The 19,520-nt window shown below is 42.8% G+C and overlaps 1 long non-coding RNA gene and 1 pseudogene across 1 annotated transcript; both read right to left on the bottom strand.

Annotated features, from left to right (window-relative positions):
* Window positions 1-1,143: 1,143 nt before the first annotated feature.
* On the bottom strand, window positions 1,144-5,157 carry LOC139361679 (uncharacterized). Its single transcript, XR_011619266.1, has 3 exons — window positions 5,086-5,157; window positions 4,047-4,237; window positions 1,144-2,389 (listed from the first exon to the last, which is right to left on the bottom strand). It is a non-coding gene; the product is annotated as an uncharacterized lncRNA (long non-coding RNA).
* Window positions 5,158-6,365: 1,208 nt separating this feature from the next.
* Window positions 6,366-6,835, bottom strand: LOC105490822 (large ribosomal subunit protein uL23 pseudogene; annotated as a pseudogene).
* Window positions 6,836-19,520: the final 12,685 nt, after the last annotated feature.

Below are 19,520 nucleotides of genomic sequence, written 5' to 3' on the forward strand. Positions count from 1 at the left end.
TTAAGTCTCATGGTGGGCGGCTGATATGGCACCCTGCCCTGTGGCACTGGAAACATTCCTGGCTGTCCATATGGATTTTCTGGGGGCTGCCGATACTGCAGTTCAGCTGGCGGCCAGTATTGATAGACTACTGGCGGCTGGGTCTTATTTTCTACCAGCTGATATTGTGGACACTGTATTTGGATTGGCATTGCCATGACAGAGGCTCTATCTTTTTCTATTTGATCTTCTTTTGGAGTTAGTACTTGTTTAACCTGCATTTGAGGTTGTAAAGTTACAGGCATCTGAGCTGCTGGAAGAGCAGTTGGCCATCGTGGTTTAGACTCTGATGGCTCTGCTAATTCTGGATCTGTTTCCTCTAATTTTAACGTTTCAGGATATACTACCTCCTGTAATTGATTATTGTCAACATTTTGCGTTGACCGAGCCATTACTGGCTCTGATACACATTTACAGTGTGAACTTTCTTTTCCTTTTCAGGATTCTATCCCTGCCTCTTTTTCACAATCTACTACACAGCTTTTAGGGACATCAGAAATTGGAATGCTATCTTCTTCTGTTTGAAATGGTTCTAAAGCTACTTTAATAATGACCCAATCATTCCATACTGTGAGCGGAATGATTTTACCTTCCCTACTTGTTTGTTTTAATTCTTTGCCAATTTTTTCCCAGTCTTTTAGATCTAAAGTTCCCTGTTCCGGAAACCATGGACAAAACTGCTCTATTGTTTGAAACTGCGTAATTAGATTTTTGGTAGAGACTTTAACTCCCCCTCTCTTTAAGAGAATTTTAATAAAGCTGCGATAAGAGGCATATTTACTTTTAGTTTGCCCCATTGTTACCCTAGGTTCTTCCAAGCGCACAAGCTTACCACAAGGCTGACTGTACATGTACTCGGGAGTCGTCGACTTGTCCTCAATGACCATGCTCCAGCGTACCTTCACCTTAGAGAAAAGCTTCCACGTTGGGCACTAGATGAAGGGGTGGCCTGCCCCTCCACACCTGTGGCTGTTTCTCATTAGGTGGAACGAGAGACTTGAGAAAAGAAATAAGACAGAGAGACAAAGTATAGAGAAAGAAAAGCGGGGCCCAGGGGACCAGTGCTCAGCTTACAGAGGACCCACGCCAGCACAGGTCTCTGAGTTCCCTTAGTATTTATAGATAATTATCTTTACCATCTTAAAGATAAGGGAGTGGCAGGACAATAGGATCATTTTTAGGGAGGAAATCAGCAGTAAGACATAAGAACAAGGATCTCTGTGACATGAATAAGTTTAAAGGAAAATGCTGTGCCTTGAGATACATATGCAAACATCTCCATAAACCTTTTAGCAGCATTGTTTCATCCTATCACATGGGGATAAACCTTGGACAATACCTAGCTTTTCTAGGCAGAGGTCCCTGCGACCTTTGGCCATGTAGGTGTCCCTGGGTAGTTGAAATTAAGAGAATGGTGATGACTTTTAACCAGCAAGCTGCCTTCAGGAGCTTGTTTAACAAAGACACATCCTGCACGCCCAAAATCCATTAAACCTTGAGTCACCACAGCACATGTCTCTTGCAAGGACAAGGTTGGGGGTAGGGTCACAGATTAACAGCATCTCCAATACAGAACAAAATGGAGCCTCTTATGTCTACTTCTTTCTATATAGACACAGTAACAGGCTGATCTCTTTCTTTTCCCCACAATGGGTGGAGAAGGGATCGGAAGTCAGGCTGACTGACCCCACGTCCTCTCCTTCCATTACTTAAAAGAAGTCAGCCAGGATGAAAGCTTGGGAAGGACCTGAGATAAAGGCAGTGGGAAAAGAGCAGTGTCAAGGATGAACTATAAACAGAAGTAAAAGAAGGAACACCTTAAATACAAAAATATATGTCCACAAAGCTGGGAGTTGTATGAAGCTGTGTAATTAGAGAACATCATGTTGACAGCAGACTCTTGACCTAGGGGAAAACATTCACGACACTGACTCCAAGAAGTATAAACTTGAAGGATTCCAGATGTGAGGCAGTCAAACCCTCACTTGGAAGCACTGTACAAATGTTCATGTTAAGAACTGAAATGCATTTATACCCACATAAAACTACATGTAGCGATAGGCTTACTCTGTAAGATGTTTCTGGACCCTACATTAGCAACTGTACACACTTACACAACACAAACACAGGCCAGCCTGTCACCTGGGCAGCTGGAGTGTTAGCCTGGACAGGGCGATGACAGTCTCCCCCGAACCCTTCCTTCTCGTCCGTGACTGAATCCTATTCACATGCTACAAGGACCATACGCTTGTGGAATCCAACTCAGCTCCCTTTAGAACCAAAGGATGCCTCTGACACATGCAGAAATGACTTCCTTTTCATTTTCGTTCAGTTTGTAGGAAGAGAAGAGCTGCAAGAGAGAGAAAGAAAATGTACACAGTGGTTCGGTGGAGACGGCACCTGAAGAGCAACTTTCATATTTAGCCCCAACAGTTTACAAACATTCATGCAGTAATTAAAGATATTCCCCAAAACCAGGAAACACAATTGAATCAGTTTCTGTTAGTGAGCATCACACTGCGACCCTGGGTCCAGATGTCCTTGGAAAAGATCAGAGACATAACACAATTGAGTCAGCTTCTGTTAGTGAGCATCACCCTGCAACCCTGGGGTCAGATCTCCCTGGAAAAGGTCGGAGACAAAACACATCACGGCCTCTGTTTATGCACCTTACTGAAGTTTACACGGAATCCCCATGCCCTCCCTGCATTTAAGCCTTCTATGCAAATGACAGAGACTCTCACTGGAGAAGGAGTAGTAGATTCTCGTCCAGTTCTGTGAGTCAACACCTGCATTGTCTCACTCTCCATGTTGACGGCTGCAGAGGATTTTCCATTGTCGGCCCCCACTGCCTCCGGAAACACCGTTTTTACATTGCCACAGCTAATGTTAACACTTACTAGAATAAAGGGGGAGTCACCACTGAGGGTCAGTTCTGGTTCAGACTCTGGAGTGACGGCATTATTCTTTTTGCATAAAATGCAGTGACTCCACATTGCACCAGTGGCTTGGTCAAAAAAGACAAAATTTCTGGGGAATTACTGTTGATTATTTTTAGATATCATAACCTTGGCTTTATGGACACCTTATATTAAACAGATCTCACTTGCCAAATGCCACAGGATGCAGGCCAACAGACAGGCTCCAAGGGCTCTTGTGAGCTGGAACTGCCATATAAGCAAAACCACAAGAGAGAGAGAACACTGCCCACGTTCAACACAGCATAGCCACCCTGAAAGTCTCACCCTTTCTTTTAGAAATGTGTTTAGATTTTATACACTTTTGCTAGATTTTCTTATGTAAGCTTTATGTACTGAAAGGTCTTAAAGATTTTTAAACGTTGAGTAAAATGTTCACGAGTATAGTTTATATATATATGTGTGTGTATGTGTGTATATGTATGTATATGAAACAAATCTGTCATATAATTTATTTTCTTTAAAAACAAGGCCCTGGCTGGGTGCGGTGGCTCACGCCCATAATCCCAGCACTTTGGGAGGCTGGGGCGGGCAAATCACGAGGTCAGGAGTTCGAGACCAGCCTGGCCAACATGGTGAAACCCCATCTCTACTAAAAATACAAAAAATTAGCTGGGCATAGTGGCAGGCACCTGTAATTTCAGGTACTTTGGAGGGTAAGGCAGGAGAATCACTTGAACTCAGGAGGTGGAGGTTGCAGTGAGCCAAGATCATGCCACAGCAGTTCAGCCTGGGTGACAGAGTGAGACTCCATCTCAAAACAAAAAACAAAAAACAAGATCCTTATACAAATTACCCTTGGAACTTTTATTTAGAATTTAAGGTTATTTGGGGCTTAGTGTCATGTAAACATAATTCTCCCAATTGCCAGGGTCCTCTTGGGGTGCTGCATTCCTGTAAGCCATGATCATGCCTGAAAACAGACCCTTCTCCATCTAGGAACTCAAATGCCAAGGGTGAAGCCAGATAAACTTTCATTACTGAGTCATACATTCCTAAATTGAGTGTATCATAAAAAAACAGACATACCCTTAACAGTTTAACCTGACAAAGTTCTGAAATACTTCCGTTGCAATAAAAGTTGTGAAAAGGTATCTTGCTAGAGATCTCTGACACAGAGAAGAAAGTGAAGGCTGGACACAGTGGCTCATGCCTGTAATCCCAGCATTTTGGGAGGCACAGGCAGGTGGATTACTTGATGTCAGGAGTTCCAGAGAAACCTGGGAAACATGGTGAAACACTGTCGCTACTAAAAATAAAAAGATTAGCTGGGCATGGTGGTATGTGCCTATAATGCCAGCTACTCGGGAGGCTGAGGCAGGAGAATGGCTTCAACTCTAACCTGAAACCAAACATGAACGCTAACCTGAACCCAAACCCTAACCCTAAACCTAACCCAAAACAGAACACGAACTCTAACTTGAATCTTAACCCTAACATAGAACCAAACCCAAACCCTAACCCAATCCTAACCCTAACCCCTAAACCTAGTCCTAGCCCTAGCCCTAACACTAACTTTAACCCAACCCTAACCCTACTGCTAACCCAACCCTAACCCTACCCCAAACCCTAAACCCTAACCCCTAACCCTAACCTTGACCTCAACCCTGTACCCGACCCTGACCCCTAACACTGACCCTAACCTCTAACCCTGACCCTAACCCTCACCCTCACCCCTAACCCCAACCCCTAACCCCTAACCCAAACCATAACCCCAACCCTAAGCCCTAAACCTAGCCCTAGCCCTAACCCTTAACCCTAACCCTGACCCTGACTCCGACCCCGACCCTAAACCCTAAACCTAACCCTAAACCCTAACCCTAACCCCCAACCCTAACCCCTAGCCTGACCCTGACTCCGACCCCTGGCCCTAACCCCTAACCCTCACAACCCTAACCCTCACCCTCTAACCCTCTACCCTCTAACCCTCGCCCTTGCCCTAACCCTAAAACCCTAACCCTAAAATCCTAAGCCTAACCCTTGGGTGGAAAGAACCTCTGTGCGCAGGATTCAGAGGGGATTTCGGTTTCCCGTTTTCCACACTGAACCATTCTAAGTAGTCTCTGACCTTCGTTATTCAGGGCTAGAAACAGGAAGGATTTTATTCACTGTGGATGCGGCCCCGAGTTGTCCCAAAGCGTTGTGCTCTGTGCTGAGCACAACGCAGCTCCGTCCTCGTGGTGCCCCCCACGCCAGGGTCTGGGCAGAGTAGAATGCTGCTCTGTCTTCACGGTACCCCCGAGGTCTGTGCAGAGGAGAACACAGCTCCGCCCTCGCGATGCTCTCAGTGTCTGGGCTGAGGAGAATTCAGCTCCGCCCTCACAAAGGTACAACGCTGGCGCTGGTGCAGAGTCGCACGCCAGGCGCGGCGCAGGCCGGCGCATGCGCAGAGTCGCAGGCCCGTGCGGCGCAAGCGCAGAGTCGCAGGCCCGCGCCGTAGGGGGGGGGGGAGGGTCGCGGCGCAGGCGCAGAGACGCACGCTGCGTGGGCCTGAAGGGGCGCGGTGCAGGCGCGGTGCAGGCGCGGTGCAGGCACAGAGACGCACGCCGCGAGGGGAGCGGCGCACAGACGGGCGAAACATCAGTAATCTGAAAAGCCGGGCTCTGGTGCCCCCTGCTTGCAGCCGCGCACTACAGGGCCCTCTTGCTCACAGTGCTGTTCCAGTGCGCCCCCTGCTGGCGAATAGAGCAACTGCAGGGCCCTCTTTCTTACACTGGTGGCCAGCGCCCCCTGCTGGCGCCGGGGCACTGCAGGGCCCTCTTGCTCGCAGTATAGTGATGGCACGCCGCCTGCTGGCAGTTGGGGACATTGCAGGGCTCTCTGGGTCACAGTGTGGTGGCAGCACTCCCGATGCTGGCAGTTGGGGACACTGCCCGGCCCTCTTGCCCCAAGTGAAGAGGTGGCTGGCTCCGCAGCTGGCAGCTGGGGACACTGCCGGGCCCTCTTGCTTGCCTTGTAGTGGGGGCACGCCCCCTTCTGGCCGCTGGGGGCACTACACGATCCTCTTGCTCACAGTGGAGTGGCAGCACGCCCCCTGCTGCCGACCAGGACACTGCAGGGTCCTCTTGCTCATGGTGTGGTGCCCGTGCGCCACCTGCTGGCAGCTAAGGACACTGCAGGGTCCTCTTGCTCACAGTATACTCATGGTAGGCCCCCTGCCTGGCCAACAAACAAGTTTCTATTCTGCTTGAGTGCTTGCAAGAAGCTAATACTATACTTACTAGATAATTAGAATCAAATCTATAAGCTTTAAGATTTTAAGTTGTCATTCTTATGAAAAACATTATTTCCTTTTTTTTTAGGGTGAAAAGATATACATCTATTTAGAATCAGCTAGCTGGACTCAGTTTAGATGATCCCAAGTTTGTTGGCAACATCCAAAGCATCATAATCAGGAGCCAGTCGAACATATGCCTTCTTCTATCCATCAGGCCGAATCAGGACGTTGACTGTGGCCACATCCACGTCCCAGAGCTTCTTCACAGTCTGTTTGATCCGGTGCTTGTTGACTTTAACATTGACAGTGAACACAAGCATGTTGTTGTCTTCTATCTTCTTCATGGCTGACTCAGTGGTCAGTGGAAACTTGATGATAGCATGATGGTCAAGCTTGTTTCTCCAGGGGGGCACTCTTCCCAGGGTATCTGGGCTGCCTCCAGAGTCGCAGTGTCTTGGGACGCTGGAAGGTGGGTGAGGTGCAGATCTTCCTTTTTTGGGAGGCTGTGGACACATTTCAACACTGCCTTCTTGGCCTTTAAAGCCTTTGCTTTGGCTTGGGCTTTAGGAGGGGCAGGAGTTTCCTTCATTTTTGGTGCCATCTTGTGAAAAGCGAAAAACATTATTTCAATAATAAATTTCTTACAGTAAATCTGCCTAATAGTAGTTTCCAAAATACTTTTGGTAATTTTTAACCTTAAAGTTAAGCTAAGTAAAATATTTCCATTAAATATCTACATCATTTATAAATAAGATACAATACTAAAACATTAATTACTGAACATAAGTAATTCAAGTTTATATACTTTTGGCTTCTTATTTTTACAGAGAAACTAGATATTTTGGCCTGTTAATAAACATGTTTTTGCCTACCACACTGAGAAATTGAGACGGAGCAACACTCAGTCTCAAAAAAGAAAGAAAAAAAAGAAATCTCTTTCTGTTAAGTTAACTCTTGTTTGTGGTTTTTTTTATTTTTATTTTATTTTTTTTTTGAGATGGAGTCTCGCTCTGTCGCCCAGGCTGGAGTGCAGTGGTGCGATCTCGGCTCACTGCAAGCTCCACCTCCCGGATTCACGCCATTCTCCTGCCTCAGCCTCCCGAGTAGCTGGAACTACAGGCGCCCACCACCATGCCGGCTAATTTCTTGTAGTTTTTTTTTGTTTGTTTTTTGTTTTTTTTTTTTTTGAGACGGAGTCTCACGCTGTTGCCCAGGCTGGAGTGCAGTGGCGCGATCTCGGCTCACTGCAAGCTCCGCCTCCCGGGTTCCCGCCATTCTCCTGCCTCAGCCTCCTGAGTAGCTGGGACTACAGGCGCCCGCCACCGCGCCCGGCTAATTTTTTGTATTTTTAGTAGAGATGGGGTTTCACTGTGGTCTCGATCTCCTGACCTTGTGATCCGCCCGCCTCGGCCTCCCAAAGTGCTGGGATTACAGGCTTGAGCCACCGCGCCTGGCCAATTTCTTGTAGTTTTTAGTAGAGACGGGGTTTCACCGTGTTAGCCAGGATGGTCTTGATCTCCTGACCTCATGATCTGCCCATCTCGGACTCCCAAAGTGCTGGGATTACACACCACACCTGGCCACTCTCAAGCTAACTCTAACTCACAACAATTTTAGTAGATTATGCTTTTGTAAACAGAAATGGAGCATTTATCTTTTTTTCCCCACCTGATTTCTCTAGAATTTTGAAATTCTTAATACTCTTACTTTCATGACAATATAGTTGTTAGCAAAAGTCCAGTAAGAATCTGTTCACCTTGTAACAGGACATAATTGGAAACTTTGGCTATATTATCAAGGTTTTTACTGAAATATCATATTTAGGAAGTGTACCTCAGACCAGTTATGACCAGCAATTGTAAGGAACTAAGGTTGACTTTTATGGAGTCAATGCTTACAAAGCACTTTGAGAAAAGCCAGTCTGATACCTAGATTATGGGGTTCACAGCCTTACAGATTAGTAAGGAAGGTCATTTCCTTGTAGGCCCAGTAATTTGGGGCTATTTTGAGGGCCTCAAGCAGAGAGGAATTCACACAAAGCTATAAGGTCTGCAGCTGAAATTTGATAGTATGTTCTTGGCTTGGCTTTTAGCCTCAATAAGGCCTTTAAAAGTCCAATCTGAGATTCTGTATGAAAACTTGCAGCAAGGAAGCTTGAAAGCATCTATGTGGTCAGCTCTTGTTCTTACTAAACTTACATAAATCATCAGGCAAAATCTAACAAGGCTAGACTTAATTTTGAAACAAGAATAATCTTACTTTGATTATCTATGATCAAAAATAATGGTTACTACAGAGATAAATTTTATGTTTCAATGGAAAACTATAAGTCGGACGGGCGTGGGGGCACATGCCTATAATTCCAGCACTTTGGGAGGCCAGGAGTTCAAGACCAGCCTGGGCAACATGGTGAAACCTCATGTCTACTAAAAATAGAAAAATTAGATGGGCATGATGGCAGGTGCCTGTAGTCCCAGCTAATCAGGAGGCTGAGGAGGGAGGATGGCTTGCACCCAGGAGGTAGAGGTTGCAGTGAGCTGAGATTGCACCTTTGCACTCCAGCCTGGGAGACAGAGCCAGACCCTGTCTCAAAAAAAACTTTTTTGAGGAAAACTATACGTAACGTAAATGACGAGTAGATGGGTGCAGCAAACCAACATGGCACATGTATACCTACGTAACAAACCTGCACGTTGTGCACATGTACCCTAGAACTTAAAGTATAATAAAAAATTTAAATAAATAAAAGGAAATCTATAGCCCTTGAGGGTTATCAGATTCTAGTCTAGTTTCTTGTCTTTGGGCTAGTTTTACCTGTTTGTAAACTGGATCCTTCCATCTGATGAATTTTGTCCTACAATGATACTTGTGGAATAAGAAGCCAAATATTGCCTCTCCTATTAATGTATCTATTATCAGTTAATTTGAAGGTCTCCAACCCTGGAACAAAGTTAGAAGAGGAAGGTTTTGCTCCCCAAAATGCATAACCAAACTGTGGTACATTCATGCAATGGAATACTATTTAGCCATAGAAAGGAACAAGCTATCAACTCACACAAAGACATGAGTGAATCTTGCATGCACATTGCTAACTGGAAGAAGACAGTCTGAGGAGAATACACACAGTGTGACTTCATTTAATGAGATTCTGGAGAAGGCAAACTACACAGATGGGAAGCCATTGGCTCCATGGCGTGGGAATTTGAAGCATTCCATATGATACTTTAATAGCGGATACCTGCCACTACGCATTTGTCAAAACACGCAGAATTTTACAGCCAAATGAGTAAGCCAAACTCTATTCAAATTAAATAAAATTATTCGGGATATGGAGTATCCCAACACAGAATGCATCATGTGAAAAAGAAATTAACTATGCTACAAATTACTATGGTTTGGATGTGGTTTGTCCCTGCAAAAACTCGTGTTGAAATTTGACCCCCAGTGTGGCAGTGTGGGGCGGTGGGGCCCAGTGGAAGGTGTTTGGGTCATGAGGACGGATCGCTCATGAATAGGTTAATGTCCTCCATCGGGATGAGTGAGTTCTGCTCTCACAGGAATGGATTAATTCCTGCAGGAGTAGGAGTTAACAAGAGTCTGGGTTCCTTGGCGTCTCTCCTGCTGTCGCTCTTGCTATGTGATCTCTGGTGCACCCCTTGCTCCCCTTCCACTTTCTACCATGAGATGAAAAAGACTGAGGCCCCACCAGATGCAACGGCCTAATCTCGGACATTCCAGCCACCAGTATTGTGAGCCAAATGGACCTTTTTTACTTATAAATTACCCAGCCTCAGGTATTCTGTTACAGAAGCACAAAACGGACTAAGACACAAATGTAGGAAAAAACTCAATGAAGGTGTAGGGAAAATGGTGTTGACCTAATCACTTCAAAAATGAATAGATTCTGTAGGCTGAAGGCAAATGGACTACACTTCATCACTGGATTCTATTTTATAAAGTTCTTTCCAACAGGAGTAATTGTGAACAATTGTAAAACCACAGTATCTGTATCTGGAATAAAACAATGACTTACATAAGTTGCAGAGGGTAGGAACCAGGTCTCTCACTGTTGAAGTGGGAGGTTACAAATTAGCAAGGGGAGAAGGCTAGAATGATTCATGTGATAGTAGATCAGAGGTAGAGACATCAACATAAACTTACATTTGGTTTAATATAGATACCTACAGTTCTACATAGAAACCTTTATAATTAGGGGTGTATGGGTCTGTTAGATGCACACATATACTTCCTAGCATTGCCAAGGAGGGACAAGATACAATGTGCTCATTCAGCAGTCAGATGTAAGTTTTCCTACCATTCTCAAAGGAATCAAGCTCTTTGAAGAAATGTCTGGTACTAGAACTGGGACAGTAAATATATGAGCCAGGATAATCTTGAAGTATCAGAAAGTAAGTATGTACAAAAAAAATTAAAATATGTAATAAAAATAAAAAATTAATTCTTTTATTAAAGAAAAACAGGAGCCAATAAAAAGAGCTACCCATGACCAACACAGGAATGAATTGTGCAACATAATGCTGTAGTGCTGAATAGTAACTAAAGCTTTAAGTAATTATCTAGGTGTCTGTGTTTGTATACATAGGTGAATAAGCAAATGGAGTTGAATAGAAATCTTCTTTGCAAAAGAATTCCAAATAATTGAGGTAGACAGTCAGCCATCAAGAAGGTGGAGCTCCTCACTCTGTAAGTGTGGGCTCCGCATAGTGACTTGCTCCGAAAGAACACGTGCAGTATGGACAAGGAGGAAAAATAACGTCACAGTGGAGAAACCTGACAAGCTAGCTCCGCCGAACAATCCAAGTGAACATCAAAGGCGACACTTCACCTTGAGAAAATGAAGTGACAAGAGTGGCACTTCACCTCTGTGATCTACTTCTTCCAGACCCATAACCCCAGTCTAATTATAAGAAAAATTCCATGTTTAATCACAATGGGGGACATTCTACAAAATTCCTGACCAATCCTCCTCAATACTGTCAAGGTCATCATGAGATGGAAAGCCAGACACGCTGTCACATCCAGGAGATGCCTACGTGATGACTACATGTCATGTGGGATCCCGGATGGGTCAGGGTAAGATGGAACTAAGGGAATCCAAATGAAATATGAATTTTAGTTAATGATAGTCTATCAGTATTTGTTCATTAACTGTGACACATTATGTAAGATATTAATAAGCCATGTGAGACACACTGACAGAAGATGTTAATAAGAAAGGAAAGTAGGTTGAAGCTACAAGGGAAATCTCTGCAATTTTTCTTTTTTGCAATTTCTGTGTAAGTCAAAAACTGCTATAAAATATAACTGTATTTAAAACATTGTTATATTTTTCAAACACTTCTTTGTTTAATTATTTATACCATGAATTGCTAGTAAATGACACTGTTAACTAGTCCTGTTTTTTAAATAAGAGCATTTATGACACAAAAAAATTAAACAATGCAGACTGATATATAAATCAAAATAAATGTTCTTTACATGTTTTCTGTTACAGTGGTAACACATATGTATAAACTTATTTATCATTTTTTTTCTTGTGCTGTGGTTGTGTCCTGGGTTCATTCTCTAAAATGCTGTTCACTTTAGACCAGGAAAAAAAAAACCTACCAGACTCTGTTTCAATTCATGACTAAATATTTTCAAAAGAGTGACTTTGTAAAAATATGTTCCAATGGCAAATTGATTCATTGTGACTGGATCACTTCTTCCAAAGACTTCTTGTCTTTATTTTGTTCCGTGCCTACCTTTTAGCCATAATACAACAGAATCAAATATTGGCCACTGGGAAAAAAAATATTCAAAGACAGAAAGAATGTGAACAGAACTTGTGACCATGAAGATTCAATGTTTTACCACAAAGCTTTCTAAAACAGACGAGTGTAAAAAGATATTCAAAGTCAATTTCCTCAATGAGGCTTTGCAGAAAATGGGGAAACTAGAGGAAAAAAATGGCAGGACATTTCTATGGGTGATTTCAGATGTTACTATGCTTTACAGAAAAAAAAAAAAAAAAACCTTTACCGTTTAAAGAATCACAAAGAAGTATTAGAAACCAAAACTGTGGAATGTTTCCAAATTTAGTTGAACCTCTATGTAGTTATGTCTATATAGCTAGTCATGAAGTTGATGATTTTTTAAAAATCCATGCCTTGTGTAATAAAATACACAATGAATACTCAATGCTCATAGGAAAACATGTTAGACTTTGTGAAAGGAAAATCAACCTTGAGGACCCAAAATCACTAAGCTAAAACGAAAAGTCAAGCTGGGGCTGCTGGGGGCAAACCTGCCTCCCATTCTGTCCAAAGTCACCCATTTGCTCACCGAGAGAAATGCGTATCTGAGTGCCTCATCAGGAGAGGGTAACCAGCAACTCAAAAGAATGAAACCATTTGTCTCTTACCTACCTATGACCTGGAAGCTCCCTGTCTGGCCTTCTCTTCAAGTTGTCTCACCTTTCTGGACTGAACCAAGGTACATCTTTCACATACTGATTGATGTTTCATGTCTCCCTAAAGTGTGTAAAACCAAGCTGGGCCCCAACCACCTTGGGCCCATGTTGTTGAGACCTCCTGCAGAGACATCACAGGCGCATCCTCAAACTTGGAAAAATAAACTTTTTAAAAAATATGAGACCTGTCTCAGATTTTCGGGGTTCACACATGTAATGTAGGATGTCAATGTTTATAAAACAGACATTATTCTATCTACTATTAAAATATGCTGCCAATTAACCTTAGACTTTCTCAACAAAATAAAAAATGTTGATGAGGTACAAATAATATATTTAGACTTAAATAATGTTGCAAGTTTTAATATACCTACTTTTCAATTTTTCAATACATTTTTACTACTTTAACACTGTAAGAAAAATTAGTAATGAAAACATGAATAAAAGTGTTTACAGGGGGTGCACATGTTTCCTCCAGCCTCTGCCCATCCCCAGCTTTCATCCCAACTGTCCTGAGGTGGCTCTAAGCATTTCTCCTTTCTCTATACCAAGATCTCCCCGCTGAAGCAAACCCAAATCTTTCCATATGTTATGACACACTGTGATGATTAGCAACCAAAGCCTCAAGGAAGGGATGCTTTTGTAAAACAAGACTTGTGGAACATAATGTGTGAAGTAAAGCCCATGGCAGATCTCCCTCTTTAGCACATGGGGGCAGACAGGAAGCTTTTGCCTCACCTTCCTCATCGGCCTACAGCCGCGTCTCCCCAGGTCAGTTTGAGGACAACGAAAGTCTGGTCTTCACTGTGGACACACTGCCAGGTGCTCCAAAGCCATGGCCTCTCCTCAGGTGGGTCCTGAGGAGAACAAAGCTCTGATTCTAATCCTAACCCCAATCCTGTCTCTAGACTTTGACCCTGACTCTGATCTTGACCCTGACCATGACCCCACCTCTAACCATACTTCCGGCCCTGACTCTGACCCAGACTCTAATCCTAACCCTAACCCTACTATTATCTTTACAATCTATCTCTAATCTTACCCCCTACTGCTAGATAGCTGTGGCCAAAAGCACTTTTTAAATTATTTAACTTCTTTTCCTTGAATTCTCTAAGGACATCCTAAAGGAGATGTCATTATGTATTTTGCAGTCCCTCTGAGTGGTATGGCTTCAGATAGGAAGTTCTAATACTTTGCAAGACATAAAAAGTTTGGAGAGTAACAGCACGGGGTTGTTAGGGATGCATGTTGGCATTCACGATAGTCATTGGTGCTGTTCTCCAAATATTTTCAGTTCAGTTTTTATGAATGCATTCTGACTACTCCAACCCACCTACTTAAATTTTGGCATGACCACATAGTGGGTGTTTTTTTGTTTTTTGTTCTTTTTTTTTTGCCAATGGAGGTGAGAAGAAATAACATGTGACTTTTTCAGGAGAAATCTCTAAGAACAGAGTTCTATTCAGCATGCTTTTTTCTCTTTTCTATAGCATTAATTTTAGCAATATTAATAGCTTCAAAAACTAACTTAGCTATTAGGTTTTTTAAAATGTCTTTTGTCTTCCAGTTTGTAAGCCACACTGATCAGGACTACAAAGTTGAATTATTAGAAGTGATAAAGGAAAGATAATGCTTATCTTTCAAAAACATGAACTACCTGTTTAATGGGCAAAAACAAGTTTTGTTCTATTCATCAGGTAATAAACAAAACTCTACACAAAAAGTGAGGGTCAGGGAATGCAGAGAACACACAACTGACTTCATGGTAGGAAGATTCTGAGTGCTAATTCAATGTTACTCCTTATTAGCTGCAAAATATAATTGTATTTGAAATTTTTATCATGGACACTAACCATCATTACGGACACAGGATGGCCATTGACCAATGAGAAAAGATGGTGGTCATAACAACCAGCAGTGCCCATGGCACATCCGCCAGTGTGCAGTGACTATCAGCTCCGACTGATCTGGATGTCTTAACAGCTTCATCTGTGAGTGACAGGATTGCCTTGTGTCAATGGCTCTCAAACCTGGGTGCTTGCTTGAATCTCTTAAAGAACTTTCAAAAATATGCTCATCGCTAATTCACAATTATACTGTTTAGGAATTACGAATCTGGGTGCTCCTGTATTGGGTGCCTATATATTTAGGATAGTTAGCTCTTCTTATTGAATTGAACCCTTTATCATTATGTAATGGTCTTCTTTGTCTCTTTTGATCTTTGTTGGTTTAAAATCTGTGTTATCAGAGACTAGGATTGCAACCCCTGCCTTTTTCTGTTTTCCATTTGCTTGGTAGATCTTCCTCCATCCCTTTATTTTGAGCCTATGTGTGTCTCTGCACATGAGATGGGTCTCCTGAATACAGCAGACTGATGGGTCTTGACTCTTTATCCAATTTGCCAGTCTGTGTCTTTTAATTGGACCATTTAGCCCATTTACATTTAAGGTTGATATTGTTACGTGTGAATTTGATCCTGTCATTATAATGTTAGCTGGTTATTTTGCTTGTTAGTTGATGCAGTTTCTTCCTAGCATCGATGGTCTTTACATTTTGGCATGTTTTTGCAGTGGCTGGTAATGGTTGTTCCTTTCCATGTTTAGTGCTTCCTTCAGGAGCTCTTGTAGGGCAAGCCTGGTGATGACAAAATCTCTCAGCATTTGCATGTCTGTAAAGGATTTTATTTCTCCTTCACTTATGATGCTTAGTTTGGCTGGATATGAAATTCTGGGTTGAAAATTCTTTTCTTTAAGAATGTTGAATATTGGCCCCCACTCTCTTCTGGCTTGTAGTGTTTCTGCCAAAAGATCTGCTGCTAGTGTGATGGGCTTCCCTTTGTGGACAACCCAACCTTTCTCTGGCTGCCCTTAACATTTTTTCCTTCATTTCAACTTTGATGAATCTGGCAATTATGTGTCTTGGAGTTGCTCTTCTTGAGGAATATCTTTGTGGCATCCTCTGTATTTCCTGAATTTGAATGTTGTTGCGCCTTGCTAGGTTGGTGAAGTTCTCCTGGATAATATCCTGAAGAGTGTTTTCCAACTTGGTTCCATTCTCCCCGTCACTTTCAGGTATACCAATCAGATGTAGATTTGGTCTTTTCACATAGTCCCATATTTCTTAGAGGCTTTGTTCATTTCTTTTTACTCTTTTCTCTCTGAACTTCTCTTCTCACTTCATTTCATTCATTTGATCTTTAATCACTGATACACTTTCTTCCAGTTGATCAAATCAGTTACTGAAGCTTGTGCATTTGTCACGTAGTTCTCTTGCCATGCTTTTCAGCTCTATCAGGTCATTTAAGGACATCTCTACACTGGTTATTCTAGTTAGCCATTTGTCTAATCTTTTTTCAAGGCTTTTAGCTTCTTTGCGATGGGTTTGAACTTCCTCCTTTAGCTTGGAGAAGTTTGATCGTCTGAAGCCTTCTTCTCTCAACTCGTCGAAGTCATTCTCCACCCAGCTTTGTTCCATTGCTGGCAAGGAGCTGCGTTCCTTTGGAGGGGGAGAGGAAGCACTCTGGTTTTTAGAATTTTCAGCTTTTCTACTCTGTTTTTTCCGCATCTTTGTGGTTTTATCTACCTTTGGTCTTTGATGATGGTGACGTACAGATAGGGTTTTAGTGTGGATGTCCTTTCTGTTTGTTATTTTTCCTTCTAACAGGACCGTCAGCTGCAGGTCGGTTGGAGTTTGCTCGAGGTCCACTCCAGACCCTGTTTGCCTGGGTATCAGCAGCGGAGGCTACAGAAGATAGAATATTGCTGAACAGTGAGTGTTGCTGTCTGATTCTTGCTCCAGAAGCTTCGTCTCAGAGGTGTACCCAGCCATGTGAGGTGTGAGGTGTTGGTCTGCACCTAGTGGGGGATGTCTCCCAGTTAGGTTACTCAGGGATCAGAGACCCACTTGAGCAGGCAGTCTGTCCATTCTCAGATCTCAACCTCCATGCTGGGAGAATCACTGCTCTCTTCAAAGCTGTCAGACAGGGACATTTACATCTGCAGAGGTTTCTCCTGCTTTTTGTTTAGCTATGCCCTGTCCCCAGATGTGGAGTCTACAGAAGCAGACAGGCCTCCTTGAGCTGCGGTGGGCTCCACTCATTTCGAGCTTCCTGGCAGCTTTGTTTACTTACTTAAGCCTCAGCATGGTGGGTGCCCCTCCCCCAGCCTCACTGCTGCCTTGCAGTTAGATCTCAGACTGCTGCACTAGCAATGAGGGAGGCTCCATGGGTGTGGGACCCTCTGGGCCAGGTGTGGGATATAATCTCCTGGTGTGCTGTTTGCTAAGACCCTTGGTAAAACACAGGATTAGGGTGGGAGTTGCCTGATTTTCCAGATATTGTGTGTCTCAGTTTCCCTTGGCTAGGAAAAGGAATTCCCTTCCCCCTTGCACTTCCCAGGCAAGGTGATGCCTCACCCTGCTTCAACTCTCGCTGGTCAGGCTGCACCCACTGACCAGCACCGACTGTCCGACATGCCCCAGTGAGATGAACCCGGTACCTCAGTTGAAAATGCAGAAATCACCTGTCTTCTGTGTCACTCACACTGGGAGCTGGAGGCTGGAGCTGTTCCTATTCAGCCATCTTGGGTCCCCCCTCCCAGGATCCCTTTATGATTAAAGCTCTCAGCAAAATAGGCATACAAGGGACATACCTTAATAAAAGGTATCTATGACAAATGCACAGCCAACATAATAATGGGAAAAAGGTGAAAGCATTCCCTCTGAGAACCGGAGCAAGACAAAGATGCCCACTCTCACCACTCCTCTTCAACATAGTACTGGAAGTCCTAACCAGAGCAACCAGACAAAAGAAAGAAATAGAAGAAATCCAAATCAGTAAAGAGGAAGTCAAACTGTCACTGGTTGCTGACCATATGATCTTTTGCCCTGAAAACCATACTGACTCCTCTAGAAAGCTCCTAGAATACATCAAAGAATTCAGCAAATTTTCTAGATGCAGGATTAATGTACATGAATCAGTAGCTCTTCTTTCCACCAACAGCTACCAAGCAGAGAATCAAATCAAGAACTCAACCTCTTTTACAATAGCTGCAAAAAGCAAACAAACAAAAACAAAACAAAACAAAACAAAACAAAACTTAGGAATATACCTAACAAAGGAATTGAAAGACCTCTGCAAGGAAAATTACAAAACATTGCTGAAAGAAAGCATAGATGTAGCCAAGCATAGTGGTGGGTGCCTGTAATCCCAGCTACTCGGGAGGCTGAGGCAGGAGAATCACTTGAACCCAGGAGGCAGAGGTTGCCGTGAGCTGAGATCATGCCATTGTGCTCCAGCCTCGGCAACAAGAGCAAAACTCCCTCAAAAAAAAAAAAAAATGAAAGAAAGAAAAGAAATCATAGATGACACAAACAAATGGAAACACATTCCCATGGTCATGGATGGGTAGAATCAATGTTGTGAAAATTACCATTCTGTTAAAGGCAATCTACAAATTCAACACAATCCCCATCTGAATACCATCATCATTCTTCACATAATTGCAAAACCAATTCTAAAATTCATATGGAACTAAAAGAGAGCCACATAGCCAAACCAAGACTAAACAAAAAGAACAAACCTGGGGGCATCACACTACCTGATTTCAAACTGTGCAATAAGGCCATAGTTACCAAAACAGGATGGTACTGGTATGAAAATAGGCACATAGACCAATGGAACAGAACAGAGAACCTAGAAATTAACCCAAATACTTACAACAACGGATCTTCGCCAAAGTAAACAAAAACATAAAATTTCAACACATGATATCGGGATAATTGGTGAGCCACATGTAGAAGAATAAAACTGGATCCCCATCTCTCACCATATAAAAAAATCTACTGCAAATGGATTAAGAACTTAAACTAATTCCTGAAACTATAAAAATTCTAGAGGATAACACTGGATAAACCCTTCTAGACATTGGCATAGGCAAGGATTTCATGACCAACAACCCAAAAGCAAATGCAATAAAAAACCAAGATAAATAGCTGGGACTTCTGTATACTAAAGAGCTTTTGCATGGCAAAGGCAACAGTCAGCAGAGTAAATAGACAACCCACAGAGTGGAAGAAACTCTTCACAATCTATACATCTGACAGAGGACTAATATCCAGAATCCACAACAAACTCAAACAAATCAGTATGAGAAAAACAAACAACCCCATCAAAAAATGAGCTAAGGATATGAATTGACAGTTCTCAAAAGAAGATATACAAATGGCCAACAAACATAAGAAAAAAATGTTCAACATCACTAATGATCAGGCCAATGCAAATCAGAACTACAATGCAATAACACCTCACCTCCAGAAAGCCATAATTTTAAAAATATTTAAAAACATTAGATGTTGCCATAGATGTGGTAAACAGGGAACATTTCTATACTGCTGGTGGGAATGTAAACTAGTACAGCCACTATGAAAAACAGTGTGGAGATTCCTTAAAGAACTAAAAGTAAAACTACAATTTGACCCAGCAATCCCCCTACTAGGTGTCTACCCAGAGGGTTATTCAAAAAAGATTCTTGCATACACATGTTTATAGCAGCACATGTGCAGCACACAATTCACAAATGCAAAATCATGGAACCAACTCAAATTCCCATCAGTCAACATATATATGATGGAATACTACGCAGCCATAGAAAGGAATGTATTAACAGCATTTGCAGTGACCTGGGTGAGACTGGAGACTATTGTTCTAAGTGATGTAATCAGGAATGGAAAACAACATCGTATGTTCTCACTGATATGTAGGAGCTAAGCTATGAGGACATAAAAGCATAAGAATGATGCAATGGACTTTGGGGAC

The sequence above is a fragment of the Macaca nemestrina genome, chromosome 2 (genome assembly GCF_043159975.1).
Source record: "Macaca nemestrina isolate mMacNem1 chromosome 2, mMacNem.hap1, whole genome shotgun sequence".
Lineage (NCBI taxonomy): Eukaryota > Metazoa > Chordata > Mammalia > Primates > Cercopithecidae > Macaca > Macaca nemestrina.